Raw genomic sequence first — 16,676 nt, 5'->3', positions numbered from 1 at the left:
AAATACTGTGCAAAAATGAAAATACTGTCTTATAGTTTACAAATAAACTAAGTCTTATAACTTACAAAACGTTTGGAAGTCTGGGCACACATGCACCCTGTTTGTAGGTAAATATAATGTTTTTAGCCCCAGTGGTACATAGGACACTTGGTCCCTTTCACAGGTTCTAACTAAGCTCAGAGGATATTATTTCATAAATATAACTTAAATCCCTCAATAAATATAATGACCAATATTTCTAATATTACATACACTGAATTTTAGCTGCCGTTCTTCTGTCTACATTATGAGATAGTGAACTATTTTAATGTTTTAACTCAAACATTTTGGAATTTCACTACCTCTAAGGGACCCAGGCTCTACTGGATACAGTCAGATTGTGAGACAGTGAGAAGAAAATATCATACACATAAAACCACTGAAATTTTAAGGTTGATACATTATATTCATTAACATATTGATTCAAAAAAAATAATAAATGTACAGATAACCAACCAAGAAAATACATTTTCATATGATTTCACTTTATCCAGGCCATCTCAAAGAAACTTAGTCTCATTCTTACTGTGTTTTTGATGGTGTTATATAAGTATTGTTTCAATTAATGTCTTGATTTGATCACTATTGACTTCAACTGGTCTACTAGACCATGGAGAATTGTGTATGTAGAAATTTCCACCATGAAACTTCACAAATAACTTTTGACACATTAGATCAGTCACAGAACCTTCTCCATACACTGCACAAATCTTTTATTTTTGTATTTCAGTTGTTTTTTGACCTTTCTTGAAATAATAAAGCATAATGTGTTGAAAATGTTGCTTTTTTTCCTTCCATCTTCAATATTAAAATAGGTAAACAAAACCTCACCAATTTTGATCATTTTTTTTAATGCACACTACATGAGCGCTGTCACAATAAAACCTAACAAAATTGTTTCAAATGGTGTTGAAGACAATTAAGTGCTACTAGAGCCAGCTTATTGGAAAAGAACCAAACAAATTTTTTGGCACACCCGGTAACATTTAAAAATGGAAGGCTACTAGATTTCATTAAATGGATGTGGACATGAAGAAAACATTATATGTTTACATAAAATCATTCATTTCATGTATGCCCTGCTTTACTATGGCAATAACTCATGGTGACAAATAATTACTTCTACTAGCCCACTGCTATCATAACACAAGCAAAAACTTGAGGCTGGATTGAGAGGAGTTAAAGCAAAGTAGATCAGGATTCCCTGCCTGTGTGTGGCCCAGGACTTTAAAAATCTTTGTATTTTCTTAAGTGCAGCATATCATTATCATCAATCAGTCACTAAGTCGTGTCCAACTTGTTGTGGCCCCGTAAACTGTAGCACAACAGGCTTCCCTGTCCTTCACTATCTCCCAGAGTTTGCTCAAACTCATGTCCATTGAGCCAATGATGCCTTTCCAACCATCTCATCCTCTTGTTGGTCCCTTCTCCTCCTGCCCTCAATCCTTCCCAGCATTAGGATCTTTTTTAATGAATTGTCTCATTGCATCAGTTGGCCAAAGTATTAGACTTCCTTGGTGGCTTGGATGGTAAAGAATTTGCCTGCAATGTGGGAGACCTGGGCTCGATCCCTGGGTTGGGAAGATCCCATTGAGAAGGGGATGGCTGGAGAATTTCACCAACAGAAGAGCCTGTCAAACTACAGTCCATGAGGCTGCAAAAAGTTGGACATGAATGACATGTGATGTACTCTGCATATAAATTAAATGAGCAGGAGGACAGTACATAGCCTAGACATATTTCTTTCCCAATTTTGAGCCAGTTTGTTGTTTCATGTCTGGTTCTAACTTTTGTTTCTTGACCTGCATATGGGTTTCTCATGAGACAGGTAAGGTGGTCTGGTGTTTCTATCTCCTCAAGAATTTTCTACAGTTGTGATTCAGCATATCACAGGGTCTATTAAAATGGATAAATATTATGTTTAGACAGATGAGCTTCAAAATGAAATCCCACTTACCTCAACAATGATCAGAAATTAGCGGAACAATTTGTCATGTGCCTAAAGTTAAAACAAGTGTTCTAAGGCCCTATAGCTTTGCTCAGTTTCCAGTAGCCAAAGAAAAATATATGAGCCATTTAATAAAGCAGAGTGGGCTGGAGAAACATTGAGGTCTGGCAAGGAGAGATAAAATAGTAACATTCATTGACCAAAGGACGGACACCTGGTAGGGATAAAGACTATGTACTAGCAAAGAGAAGTGTGGACCATCAAACTCTGATCCCAGCCACAATCCTACACAAGGCAATGCAGATAGAACCCAAGGATAGTGGAGGGAATGATGATTTAATTGATACGCAAATCTTGGCATATATTGAAATGGGAACCTTATATAAAAATTAACTTCAGTTAGCTAAAAACCCAAAGTAATTGTAACTGGACACCTGTCCATAGACAGTCTCGAGCCCTACATCTCAGTGCCTAAAGCTGTGGGTTCTGAGGTCAGACTGTCCAACTGCCATCATGTTTCCAGCACTTGCTTGCTCTATGACCTCAGGCATAGAGTTTAATCTTTCTGTGTTTTGCCTTTTTCCTATTGAAAACAGAGGTAATGACATACCTAACTCATAATCAAGATGTTGTAAGAATGCCAAGAACCTACTCCAGAGCATAAATCAGGGATAATAATCTGTCTAACCTATAAGGTAAGGTAAGATTAATCAGAAACTAGAGGTTGGTTTATATGAATGCCTAATATACATTGCTTTGCTCCATACACGTTCTTAAAAATGTATACTGCCACTGTTACTATGAATATTAATATTATTAAAGTTGTACAATAATCAGTATACACCTACCAAAATAGGCTGCTTATCTTCAAAAACAGTGAACATCAGACATCTATACACCATGTGCTTTGAGCACCTTTAGAAGTATTCATATCCTCCTTCATATTTCAATAATAAGGAGAATCCTGCCTTTAGTGTCCAAAATAGAAAAAAGATTAACATTGTTTTTGGAGGTTACAATGGATCTTTACTTTCTTCTTTGAGTAAAGCAATATAGGGAGATAGATCATGCCCCCTTCTTCTCACCACCTTTGACTCTGAATATTACTACCTTACCTCTGTGCAGTAAGCATGACACCTTTGTCATATGATCTTAATCAACAAATGAGAAATGGCTAGTCTGAGTCACAACCATTCAGCAGACTAAAGAACCAACAGACCTCTGAAAACAAGGCTATGATTTCTAGATATTCCTTGACCTTGCATGGAATAAAGAGGAAACCCTTTATGAAACCTATGGACTGCTTTCTATCTCACAGCATCCTTTTATTTCTGTTGCAAAATAGTTAAAAAGGACAAGTTTGAATGATAAAGCAGTATGCTCTGTGTATATAATATGCTTTATTATACACTCTCTGTATATAATATATACACAGATATATACATTTTGTGCCCTATGTGTGTTCAGTTGTGTCTGATGCTTTGCAGCCCCACGGACTGTAGCCAAGCAGGCTCCTGTGTCCATGAGATTCTTCAGGAAGGAATCCTGGAGTGGGTTGCCATCTCCACCTCCAGGGTATCTTCCTAGTCCAGGGTTCAAACTTTTATTTCCTATGCCTCCTGCCATGGTAGGCAGCTTCTTTACCACTGTGCCACTTAGGAAGCCCATTTTAATTGATTAATTATATTTTGAGGATGTGTGTGTGTGTGTGTGTGTGTGTGTATCTCAAACTCTTCATAGATTTTTTTATGCATAATGCACAACATAAAAAAAAACTATGAAGAGTTTGATAAAAAGTAACTTTCAGTTGATTATTTGAAATAAACTTCAGAATTAACCCATTCTAGGACGTTCATATGAATCTTGAAAATATGTTCCCTACTGATACAGGTAGAAAATAAGGTCAAATTCACAAAAAAATATACCTTCTAGCCCTTCTAACTTCATGTCTTTGCTTGTGTTTCTACAGAAAGCAGAAACCAAGTCAAGGGATTACATGCACGTGGCTTGTTGGATAAAGTGATTCTAACACAGGTAAGCGTTATTCCCATACTGGTCAAGTTAACCCCTTTCCAAATTACAGATGTGTAAATGTTGGTAGCTTCCAGAAGAAGCCTCTCCCAGATTGAAGTCTTAGAAACAAGCTGGGCAGCAAAAGAAGATTCAGCTGAGGAAATATGGGGTCACAGTTGAATGACGCTGCTTACGAGAAGAAAAAAAAAGTCCGAGTAAAAGAAAAACACTGTAGGGTCTGGGGGGTGGTGTGGTCACAGACAGTCACAGGATAAGTGCTGTGGTGTCTTGAGAGGCATCAGAGGTGTGTAATTCATCGAAAATTATGTAAATCATCATTTAGTAACTCATATAAGATAGTTGATTTTTAAGATGGTCTTTAAAATAAATGATCTTTTAGGTTTGAAAATAGACATTGAGAATAAGATTAAATTTACTCTCTAAAATGGAAGCAGTGACAGTTTTTATTTTTGGGGGCTTCAAAATCACTGGACATTGACTTCAGCTGTGAAATTAAAAGATGCCTGTTCCTTGGAAAGAAAACTATGACAAACCTAGAATACATATTATAAACAAAGACATAACTTTGCTGACAAAGGTCCATATAGTCAAAGCTATGGTTTTTCCAGTAGTCATGTACAGATGTGAGAATTCAACCATAAAGAAGGCTGAGGTCCACACAATTGATGCTTTCGAACTGTGATATTGAAGACTCTTGAGCATCACTTGGACAGCAAGGAGATCAAACCAGTCAATCCTAAAGGAAATCAACTCTGACTATTCATTGGAAGGATTGATGCCAAAGCCGAAGCTCCAATACTTGGGCCACTTGATGTAAAGAAACGACTCATTGGAAAAGACCCTGATGCTGGGAAAGATAGAGAGCAAGAGAAGGGGATGAAAGAGATGAGATGGTTGGATGGCATCATGGACTCAATGGCCATGAGTTTGGGCAAGCTCCAGGAGACAGTGAAGGAGAGGGAAGACTGGTACACTGCAGTCCATAAGGTTGCAAGGAATCGGACACAACCTAACAACTGAAGAACAACAACAAAATTTTCCAGTTGTTTGAGAAAATCTTAAGTGTACATTTACAATGCTTGCACTATTTGCTATTTTTCTTTGTAAGAATTCAATTATAGTATTTTCTTCTTTCAATCTCTCTTCCTCAAAGAACAAAGCATAGTTGAATATTAAAATAAATATATTCTTATGATGTTGAGAAAAGAATGCAAAAAAAACATGTCTAAATGTGTGGAGAAGGAAATGACAATCCACTCCAGGATTCTTACCTGGAAAATCCCATGGACAGAAGAGTCGGCAGATTGTGGTCCATGGGGTCACAAAGAGTCAGACACTACTGAGCAACTGAATAACAACAACAACAAAAATGTCTAAAAGGTGCTACTAAGTAGTTCAGTCTCCCTCCATGAGTTATTTAACTTCAGTCTACTTTTCTGTAAGTGTAGGTTATCAGTTCAGATAACATTCATTGTCTAGGTTAACAAGGCAGACCTGCTTTTGGACTTGCTTAAAAGTCGATTAACATCATTAAGTCTCCTATTAATTATGTGATACTGGTAGACTCTCTGTGCCACAGTTTCCTCATTTAAAAATAGGGGAAATAATAGCACCTATTGAATGCATCCAATGTGCTTAGAGTATTCGTTAAAATGTGAGTGTGGATAAAGCATATGCCCAGAAAGATGATTTTGCCATAGGTAACATAACTTCTCATTAAATCCTAGGCCTAGAGCTCAGACTGTTAACTTCCATCCCATTTCATTCCATGTCATTTCCACAGTGTCTCACACAATGGCCTCTCTGGTAATTTTTGCCTCTAAAATTTATCAATACTAGTTTTAAATTAGTTTTAAAAATATATAATAAATTCATCAGCAATTACTAATCAAAAACTTCAGCTAATCATTATAGTTCTTAGTTGATTTTGAGGTGATTTAAAAATATCTGTTTAAATGTCCTTATTTAGCATCAGTTTGGAAAAAATCTGGGACTCCTTGCTCATAAGGATTTACTCTGATTCTTTTAGAAGAATTGCTACATTTTAGAATCTCAAGCTTTATCCAGCTTGGGAAATAGAGAAGACTTGACAAACGGATTCTCCAAATAGATTCTCTAATACCTTTCAGGGATATTCAGCATAAAATGGGTTTATGACGCTGAATAAGACCAGAAATCAACAATCTTAAGCCAAATACCAAGTAGAAGAGAAATTCCCTGGGGGTATTACCATGGAAACCAAAGAAGCTCAAGTTAGCAATATAGGAGGAAAGGAAAGTACAGCAGAGAAATAGAGCTGCAAACAAATTAAACCACAACCCAGTGGCTGCAGCTGAAGCAGTATTTATAATCCCTTACAATGCATGCCTTTATTTCAAATTTCTTCTCCCAAGATGATGCTAGACTCTGTAAACAATCCTGGCTAGAAAAGACTAGGCATTCCAACTCAGAATCACTACTTCATAACAAAACTTATTTCAAGCTACATTAGGCAGCTCCAGCTGGGCTAAACACAACTGTAATATAATGTTTGTTACTAAAAAATAAAAAAAAGACCTTTCATTCAGTCGCCAGTGAGCTGAGACTGCTCTATCTTAAAATCTCCAGTGAACTTCAGAATTATAAATTAGGTCCTGGTCTTCCGAGTTATAAATTAGACCCTGGTTTTCCCTCTGCCTTAAGAGAATTCAGAAAAAAAGACTTAAATAATTTGAAGTGGTTTTACAGAACACCCACACCTTGAGAAAAGTTTTGGGAAAGAGTTGATATCCAGAGACCATAAAGGGATAAGTAAATGTTCTGACTGCTGGCCTAGATTGGTTTCATCTGTACATCATTCAGCATTTTCAGCAAGCATTGTGCATTCTATGGCCTAAAATCATGTATATCATGTGACTCTATTGGATCCAACCAATAAGGTATGCTGCTACATTGTGAATAGAGAGAATCACATACGAGGGTAAGAACAAACTTTAGAATATGCTAACACACTCAAATTTATTATCGGTAATCTAAGAATTGAGTATTTTTTCTCTACTTGCCTATATCTACCTCTAGAATTTTCTTGTTCCCTCCTATTATATTAACTGATTCTTTCAGCTTGCATTTTTTACGCCTATCTCTTATGCTTGGTCTTTTATAAAATTAATATTGGTTTACATTTCCTTCTGATATTACGATATTAGACAGCTTGGGATTCTTAAAATTAAGTTGTTGATTTGAATTTCAGAAACGTGGAAATAGTACATCAAGCTATGCTTACTCAGCATGTTATAAAGAACACTGCCTTCCAGAAAAGCAGAGACGACAAATGTTTCTGCTTTTCCTTCCCCAGAGAAAAGAGTATGTCCTGTGATCTGTATTAATCTATAAAGGTCATTACTCTCCAGGTTACCCTCGAATTTCAGAGAAACACTGATGTCTCAAGTCATAATAGTCCAAACTATGACAAACTGGAAAAAGTCCTGAACTTGGAGCAAAAAAATTCAGATTTTCAGTATCATGTTGAAATCAATGCCTCCTATTATTTGAGAAATAATAGTACTGTTGTTTGGGGAAATCCCCTTCCTTTTGTGTTGTGAATTTTAAAAGGTAAACTCAGGAATATTAAAAATTTTAAGAGTTTATTTGAGCAAAAATCGTTTGAAATTAGGAAGCACCAAATGGGAAGCAGTTGGAAGCATGAGAGCCAGGGGAGAGAAGGGGAGAGACTTACCAGAGAAAATGTGAAGGAAAGAAAGGAAATTATTTGATGGGTTACAGCCTAAAATCTACTTGGTTGCTTGTAATTGGTTGTCCTTAGTGTTTTGATTTCATAATCTTGAGGCATTTCCAGGCTTAGATTCTGGTTTGCTTACAAAGGCCACCATGGCAAAAGAGCCACCTCAATCTAATAGCCTCCTTGTTTAATTAGTTTAACATGACACTATATATTTATTGGTAGCAGAGAATGCATAAGATTAGATTTAAGGGATGATATATTCCAGTCCCCTCATGATTTAGATACAAAATGATTCTAACATAAATATTCAAGACTTTTGAGCCATTTTTCAGAATCTGCTAAGATGATGCTGGATTTCTGTGGCTCCTCTGTTTTAAACAGTACTGTTGTAGGATTTTCAGGGAATTAAAAGCGAAACAAATGGTAAACTTGACAAAAAATTGATGCAACACTTGCTGAGATTCCTGTTTTGGTCTGTTTAATGAGTCTTTATCACATTATGTATATGGTATACTCAGATACGTGTCAGATTTCATTTACAGAGGAATCATTCATATGTGGGACAACTACATGCAAAATAGGGACTTTCGTACATAACGTTGAAATACAATGTACTCTGGTTGGTTGTACATAAGCATTGTTGTTGTTTAGTCACTAAGGCATGTCTGACTCTGCTACACTATGGACTGTAGCCCACGTACTTACATAGTCAGCTTAGGCTGATTAAGACAAATACATAACTTAAAACATATCCTTCTTCTTAAGACTTAAAGTGACTTATCCAAATAAACCACTGCAAGAAGTTTAAGTTAAAACCTAGACTTTCAGCATTTCCAATCGCATTAATTTTCTTTGGGGAGAAATCATATGACTAACTAAAAGATATCATGATAACACCAACCATTTTTACCCATTCCTTTGCTGTTACATCATTCATGAATACTGTGCCATCTTTAGGGTGACCCACTCAGAGATAGTACAGACACTCAAAGTCTTCTCAAAATATCTGGCAAACTGTGGCTCATGAAGGAAAACACAGTTTTATAACTGAATTTATGGGCCTAAACATTGAGCATATGTAAGAAAAGCTCAGGGGACTGAGTAGCCACTTAATTCAGTGAACCTATTTGATGAGTGGGCAAATGATAGGATTAAAAAGTTTAAAGAGGATGGTTTAATCACAGAAAAAAGAGAACCTCAATATAACAATAAACATATGATCACAAAGAAATTATCTGATTCTAGTTTTACTTAAATTCCAAAATCTGAGCATTTAGTAACTAAGATTATTTTTAACAAGGTTGAATTTGATATAGGTAAGTTTATGTCTACTGCCCTTTTACAGTCTGGTTAAAATAAAGCAGATGGAACTTTGGGAGGTAACTATTTAGTTATTTTATCTGAACAAATGAATGTTGTTTACAAATCTTTGGAAATATGCTTTAGTTTTCATATTTTCTCACCCATTACGAGTTCCTTAATTCTGTGACTTTTAGATTATGCTCAAAGGTCTTCATAGTTAAGTCCTATCTTGGGTAAAATTGCCAATCAACAGTAAAAGTACTGGGTTAAAAACCAAAACAAACAGGAAAAGCATTCATAAAGAGGGAAAAACATCTATTGATTTTTGTTATTTTTAAATTAACCCAAAGCAGTTTTTGGCCATGTTTCAAATTGGATTGATGATCTTAACATTAAAAGATAATACAGAAAAAAAAATACTTATAATATTTCAGCAAGTTTATTATTTCAGATGGAGTTCCCTAAATGAATCTCATGTTTGATATTATAGTGAAATCAATATTTAACACTTAGTGGGTATTCCGTCTGCATTGGGAGATAAAACTGCATGAATCACTCACATTTCTGCATGTTCTGGAGACAAAGACAGCCTTTTGTTCTGGACTACCTTTTCAGGAATGCTGTACAGCAAAGGGCTTTGGGAGATTAAAAATAGGATCTCTGTAATATATGTATTTTCTCCATTCATGGCAAAGTTTAGACAGGTAGGTAAGTTTACCTGAAGCCCATTATGAAAGATTGTGGATCTTAAGTTCAGTGTTAGGAAGGCAACTCACTTTGCAATTAAATGTGCAACATTGGAATTCTTTCTTTCTTGAATGTTTATTACTGCTCATTTGTATAAGATTTATTATTTATGGATAATATATACAAGTCAGAACAGTATTTTTGTGTGTGTGTGAATGTGAAAGTGTTAGTTGCTCAGTCCTGTCTGACTCTTTGTGACCCCATGGACTGTAGCCTGCCTGGCTTCTCTGTCCAGGAGATTCTCCAAGCAAGAATACTGGAATAGGTAGCCATTACCTTCTCCAGGGGATCTTTCTGACTCAGGGATCAAAGATATGCATTGTAGGCAGATTCTTCACCATCTGAGCCACCAGGGAATTGAATTGTTCCATTTCCTATGTGGATTGGTAAGTAAAAAATATTTTATTGCTATTTTTAGAAGCATCACTTACCTAAAACTATTTTTGTAAGTACTTAATAATTAACTATATATATATATATATATATACACAGAATTTCCATTTACTCCCTAAACTTATGCACTTCTAGAGAGATGTTAATGTATTATTGTTTTAAGGTGATATGCAGTTTCTCCTTTAGTTTGATTTAATAAAAAAAAGTGAATATTCTTTTTAAAAATTACTATGTCTTGCAAATAACCTAATGCCTGAGCTATGTAAGGGCTTCCCTGATAGCTCAGTTGGTAAAGAATCCACCTGCAATGCAGGAGAAACCGGTTCGATTTCTGGATTGGGAAGATCCACCTGGAGAAGGAATAGGCTACCCACTCCAGTATTCTTGGGCTTCCCTGGTGGCTCAGCTGTAAAGAATCTGCCTGCAATGTGGGAAACCTGGGTTTTATTCCTGGGCTGGGAAGATCCCTTGGAGAAGGGAGAGGCTACCCCCTCCAGTATTCTGGCCTGGAGAATTCCATGGATTGCACAGTTCATGGGGTTGCAAAGCGTTGGACATGACTGAGCAACTTTCACTGAGCTGTGTAACTTTCATTTAAAGGGTTAATGACTTGTACACACTGCTATATTTAAAATAGGTAACCAACAAGGACCTACTCTATAGCACAGGGAACTCTGTCCAATTTATGTGGCAGCCGAGATAGGAGGGAAGTTTGGGGGAGAATGCATACATGTATATGTATGGCTGAGTCCCTTCACTGTTCAGCTGAAACTATCACGACATTGTTAAACGGCTATACCCCAAAACAAAATAAAAGATTAAAAAAAAAATAACAGCTTAATGACTTAGAATCAATTTTTATTGCCTCCAATATAATTTAGGGAAGTCTTTTAACATTGTGATGCTGGAGAAGACTCTTGAGAGTCCTTTGGACAGCAAACAGATCAAATCAGTCAATCCTAAAGAAAATCAATCCTGAGTATTCACTGGAAGTACTGATGCTGAAGCTGATGCTAGGGAACATTGAAGGCAAAAGGAGAAGAGGGCAGCAGAGGATGAGGTGGTTAGATAGCATCACCAACTCAATGGACATGAATTTCAGCAACCTTGGGGGATAGTGAAGGACAGGGAAGCCAGGCGTGCTGCAGTCCATGGGGTTGCAGAGTCAGACACGGCTTAGCAACTGGACAACAATAACAATCAGAACTACAAAAAGGTAGAAAAGTAGCTGTGATTTACCATGCTAGCTTTTCATCATTTCACAACTAATTCTGTAAGCAACTCATGTAATAGGCAGTCAGCTCCTTGAAAGCTATTTCTTCAGCATTCTATGGGTGGTTATAGTTACACAAATGTACAAAAATATCATTATTTCTTTAATATCACTCATTGTACTATCCATCTAGTATTTCATTCAGACATGTGTTAGATGGCTTAACATAATCACCAGATTGTTGAAGTTCTCAGTATTTTCACTCTATAATTTGTGAATCAATTTGGACAAGTTCTACTGCCCTGTCCCTGAGTTAAGGATCTGTATTTTGCATTGTCCAATCAATCTCAGGTTAAGTTCACCCACTGAAATTTTCATTCTGAGTATTGTATTTTTCAGGTTTAGAATTTCCATGTTATGTATTTTTTTAGAGCTGCCATTACTCTCCTGACATTTTCCTCCACGTGGAAACGGTGACCTTTGGGTCCTCAGCTCGTTAATTCTGCCACCTTCTACTTGAGCTCTATTCCTCATTAGCTTTGTGAACTGTGGAGTTCCTTCAGGGGGAAAGTGAGATAAATGTAGATCCTGCCCTCTGTGTTTCCTTCATTTCAAGGGCTTCTTGTGCTACTTCTGTTTTCTGCAAGCTTTCATTTGCTTCCCTGTTTCTTCAAACAGCTGTTTGTTTGACTGATTTCCCCAAAGTTTATGCTTATTACAGATAAGAGTATATTTGTCAGAAGCTAGAAGTTCAGAGAACATACATTAACTTTTCCTCAATTTTTGAATATTAATTTCTTGCATTTGATGAATATAAAGAAATCTTATAGGAAGATGCTTGCCCTTTATCTACATGCGATCTATTTTTTTTCTTTATAGAATATAGTCCTAGAAGGGGAACTACTGTGTTAAAGTAGACATACGTAAAAGCTTGTTAGGACACATCGGTCCCTATTGCTAAATTGTTTCTATAAGGAATTCATGAATTTATATTCTCTAACAGCAACCTAATGACAGTCTCACCATATGCTCATTACATCAGACATTGTAATTGCATTACTCTTTCCAAATATTACAGGTAAATTATAATTGTTGTTAATAAAAGTTGGCTTGATATTAAATTTCAGTTACTTTCTTATTAATAAGCTGAGGTTGCACTTACCTGTCTTGCTCTAGGGATTGCCGTTTGACTAGTTGGTTTTTTAAGGTAATAAGAACTGATTGTCCAAACAAGATATTTCATTTACAACTTTGCTTTGGACAAGGCATGTTGTTTTGATCTTGTCAAAATTGTAAGCTTTTCATAATTAAACCAGCTGACAGCATTTCAGCTAGGGCTTCTAAGAAGGCATTTCAAGATGGGGAACTGTTACAAATTCTAACCCAACAGCTGGCAGTAGATCAGAGGATTGAAACAAAAATTGACTGTATGATAAAGCAAGACCAAAGTTGCTGAAATAATTACTGGTATTTCCAGATCTGGTTAAACACAGTAAAACAAAGCAATGTTTTTGATAAGAGGTGTGCAAAAAAAGAGGATACACTGTGGCATTTTTTATTATAAGTTTTGAACTATAGAGGACAACATTTTAGCTCATGAATTATATGTCCTGCTTAATAGGTTTCCAGTAGGTTGCAGGATGCCTTAAATTGTAGACTACAAGCCAGAGAGATGAGTGTCTTTCTAGGTAAAAGAAACTGAAATAATATTAAAGCAACATTTTTTCTTCAGCACTATTAAAGTTAAATTTATAGACACTTTAATTCAACATTTAGGTAGTGAATGCCAATTATGTATTTCTCTCTTAAATGCATGATAATATTGGTTAATATGCAATACAACATTAAGCTAGAGTGGGCATACTAGAATCTTTGCTTTGATCCTGACTTATTGGAACTGTGAGTTTAGTTTTATGTGTCAAATTGGCTAGGCCTTGGTAGCCAGATATTTGATCAAACACTAGTCTAGATGTTGCTGTGAAGATATATTTTGGATGAGATTAAATAATTAGACTCTGAGTAAAGTAGGCTAATCTCTATAACATGGATGGGCCTTGTCCAATCAGTAGAAGACCTTAAAAGAAAAAAACCTGCTGAAGATGAAATTTGGCCTGAAGTTGGCCTTTGGCCTCAAACTTCAACATCAACTTTTCCCTAGGCCACTAGCCTACTCACCCAACCTGCAGATTTTTGACTCTGCAGCTTCTTTACTATCAATTCAACCAATTTTTCAAAATAAATCTTTCTTTTCCTTTCTCAATCTCAGCTCTCCCTTGTTCTCCATCTTCCTTTCCCACTCTTTCTTTTATAATGTTACTATGGTCTGAATGTGTCCCCTCAAATTAATATGTTGAAATCCTAATCCCCAGTGTGATGGCATCAGATGGTCATTAGGTCATGAGAGCAGAAGTATAGATCTTCTTGTTTAGGTTTTATTATATTTTTCCCAGCTTATTTTACCCTCCCTCTAAACATACACACACACACACAATCACACAAATCCATAAGCCATTTGAAGTAAAGGACATTGTGTGTCTAATTCATAACTTAATCGGTGACATTTAGAACAATGCTGAATACATCGTAGGTGCTCAATATTATTGTTTGGTCAGCTCATCATAAGAAAACGCCCCAAACAATAAAACAAAAACATACTACATTAGCTACCTTTCAGTTGCAATTCAAAATTTTTCAAACTCCGTTTTAAAACTAAGACATGGTTTACTTTGGAAAGACATTTAACTTATTATCAATTTCAAACTATATTTTGAATAAATTAGATGTTCAAAGTTGAACTCTATAGGTCAGTGTAATGATGAGATGATTAAGGGGTTTATGCCTTCTTCTCTAATTTTTACATTTTACTTAATCCATATCAAATAAATGGATTCTTGATATGGAATAATTTTTCCTTCATCTGAAAAATAATTCTGGAACTCTTCTACAACTTTGTTTATTTTTAGTTAATGGTGCTTTGGGAATTTTATTATTAAAGGTTCCAAGCTCCTCTTCACACTCTTTACTGATACTAAAATATATTAGGTATTCCTTGGAGGGAAAAAAAAAGTCCTAAAAGATAAAGTGTGCCTGTCTTATGAGAAGAATAATATCCTATTAAATGGCATTTAAACATCTACAAACATCTGGATATTCTACAGTTTCTCATTCTCTTTATCCTTGGAAGTTTTTATGTAATGATATACCTGTAACTCAGGTCAAAATACTTTTGTTTCTTAACTCACATGTTTGCTAATGAAACAGCAGGGTTTAAGTGTAAAAGGAGGGCGATAGGAATCAAGTCACCCATGTGTCTACTGGAATTTCTGGTTTGACATTGTAGGTTGACCTTGTAAATGTTGCCCAACCTCAGAAATACTGTTCATGTGTGTAAAAATAAGGTTAGATATGATATTAATGGCCAGCTCTAGGCTGTAATACTTTTTGATAGTTTCCTTTTTTTCTGATTCCTTCACTTGATCTGTTTAAGATTTAATAAAACTATAGCCCAAGACAACAAAATAATTATTTGATATATTACTCTTTATTTTCCAAAACCATGAAATTGAACTATTTCCTGATAAGGCACATTTCACTAATGAATCATTCAGTCTTAATTCAGTTGATTTGGGTTAGTTAATATTTCTACACACAAGAGACGAAATGATTAGCAGTCCCAGGAAGACAATCAAAATGGGCCACTTGACTCAGTGATTTTGGACATAAGAAAAACTTCCATTGCAGACATATTTTTTCTTAGCACGTGAGTCATAAAGAACAGGTGCTATATATATCAGCTGCTCTTTATAAAATGAGAGGATGATTAAGTGGAAACAATATATTCTTTAGTGTGAAAAATCTGATACAGATTCATATGGTAAGGCTGCAGAGGTTCTGTGACTTAGTTCTAAGTCCCACTTTCCCATTCTGCAAACATGGATGCTCAGGATATCAATGATGGAGTGGAGCGACTGGCTCATTATCTGGCATATAACAGAAAAGAAATTTCCTGAAAGTTACTATTATTCAATGCAAAGAGAAAAAAAAAATAAACTAGGAAAACAAATACAAGGGAAAAAAAAGAAAAATAAACATTTTCAAAATGGAATGCTTATCTTGAGCATTTCTACAGTTCAGCTTAGTGCAGTCACTCAGTCGGGTCCAACTCTTTGCGACCTCATGGACTGCAGCATGCAAGGCTTCTCTGTTCATCACCAACTCCTGGAGTTGACTCAAACTCATGTCCATCACGTCAGTGATGCCATCCAACCATCTCATCCTCTGTTGTTCCCTTCTCCTCCCACCTTCAATCTTTCCCACCTTCAATCTTTCCCAGCATCAGGGTCTTTTCCAATGAGTTGGTTCTTCACATCACGTGACCAAAGTATTGGAGTTTCAGCTTCAGCATCTGTCCTTCTAAGGAATTTTCATTCAGGAATGATTTCCTTTAGGATAGACTGGATGGATTTTCTGGCAGTCCAAGAGACTCTCAAGGGTCTTCTCCAACACCATAGTTCAAAAGCATCAATTCTTCAGTGCTCAGCTTTCTTTATAGTCCAACTCTCACATCCATACATGACTACCGGAAAAACCATAGCTTTGACTAGACGGACCTTTGTCAGCAAGTTAATGTCTCTGCTTTTTATTTATTTATTTTTTTTTATACATATGTTTTTTTTTTTTTTTTGATTTTATTTATTTATTTATTTATTTTTATAAATTTATTTATTTTACTTGGGGGCTAATTACTTTACAATATTGTAATAGTTTTTGCCATACATTGACAAGAATCAGCCATGGGTTTACATGTGTTCCCCTTCCCGAACCCCCCACCCACCTCCCTCCCCCTCCCATCCCTCTGGATCATCCCACTGCCCCGGCCCCGAGCCCTTGTCACATGCATCGAACATGGAATGGTGCTCTGTTTCACATATGACAATACACATGTCTCAATGCCATTCTCCCAGAACGGCCCACCCTCACCTTCTCCCTCAGAGTCCATAAAATTGTTCCATGCATCTGTGTCTCTCATTCTGTCCCGCATATAGGGTTATCGTTACCATCTTTCAGATTCCATATATATGCATTAGTATACTGTATTGTTGTTTTTCTTTCTGGCTTACTTCACTCTGTATAATGGGCTCCAGTTTCATCCATCTCAGTAGAACCGGTTCAAATGTATTTTTTTTAATGGCTGAGTAATATTCCATTGTGTATATGTACCACAGCTTCCTTATCCATTCATCTGCTGATGGACATCTAGGTTGCTTCCATGTCCTGGC

Source organism: Giraffa tippelskirchi, chromosome 11 (genome assembly GCF_054371585.1).
Source record: "Giraffa tippelskirchi isolate mGirTip1 chromosome 11, T2T-mGirTip1v1.2.pri, whole genome shotgun sequence".
In the NCBI taxonomy this organism is placed as follows: Eukaryota; Metazoa; Chordata; class Mammalia; order Artiodactyla; family Giraffidae; genus Giraffa; species Giraffa tippelskirchi.
Note: the sequence above shows the minus strand (reverse complement) of the source record.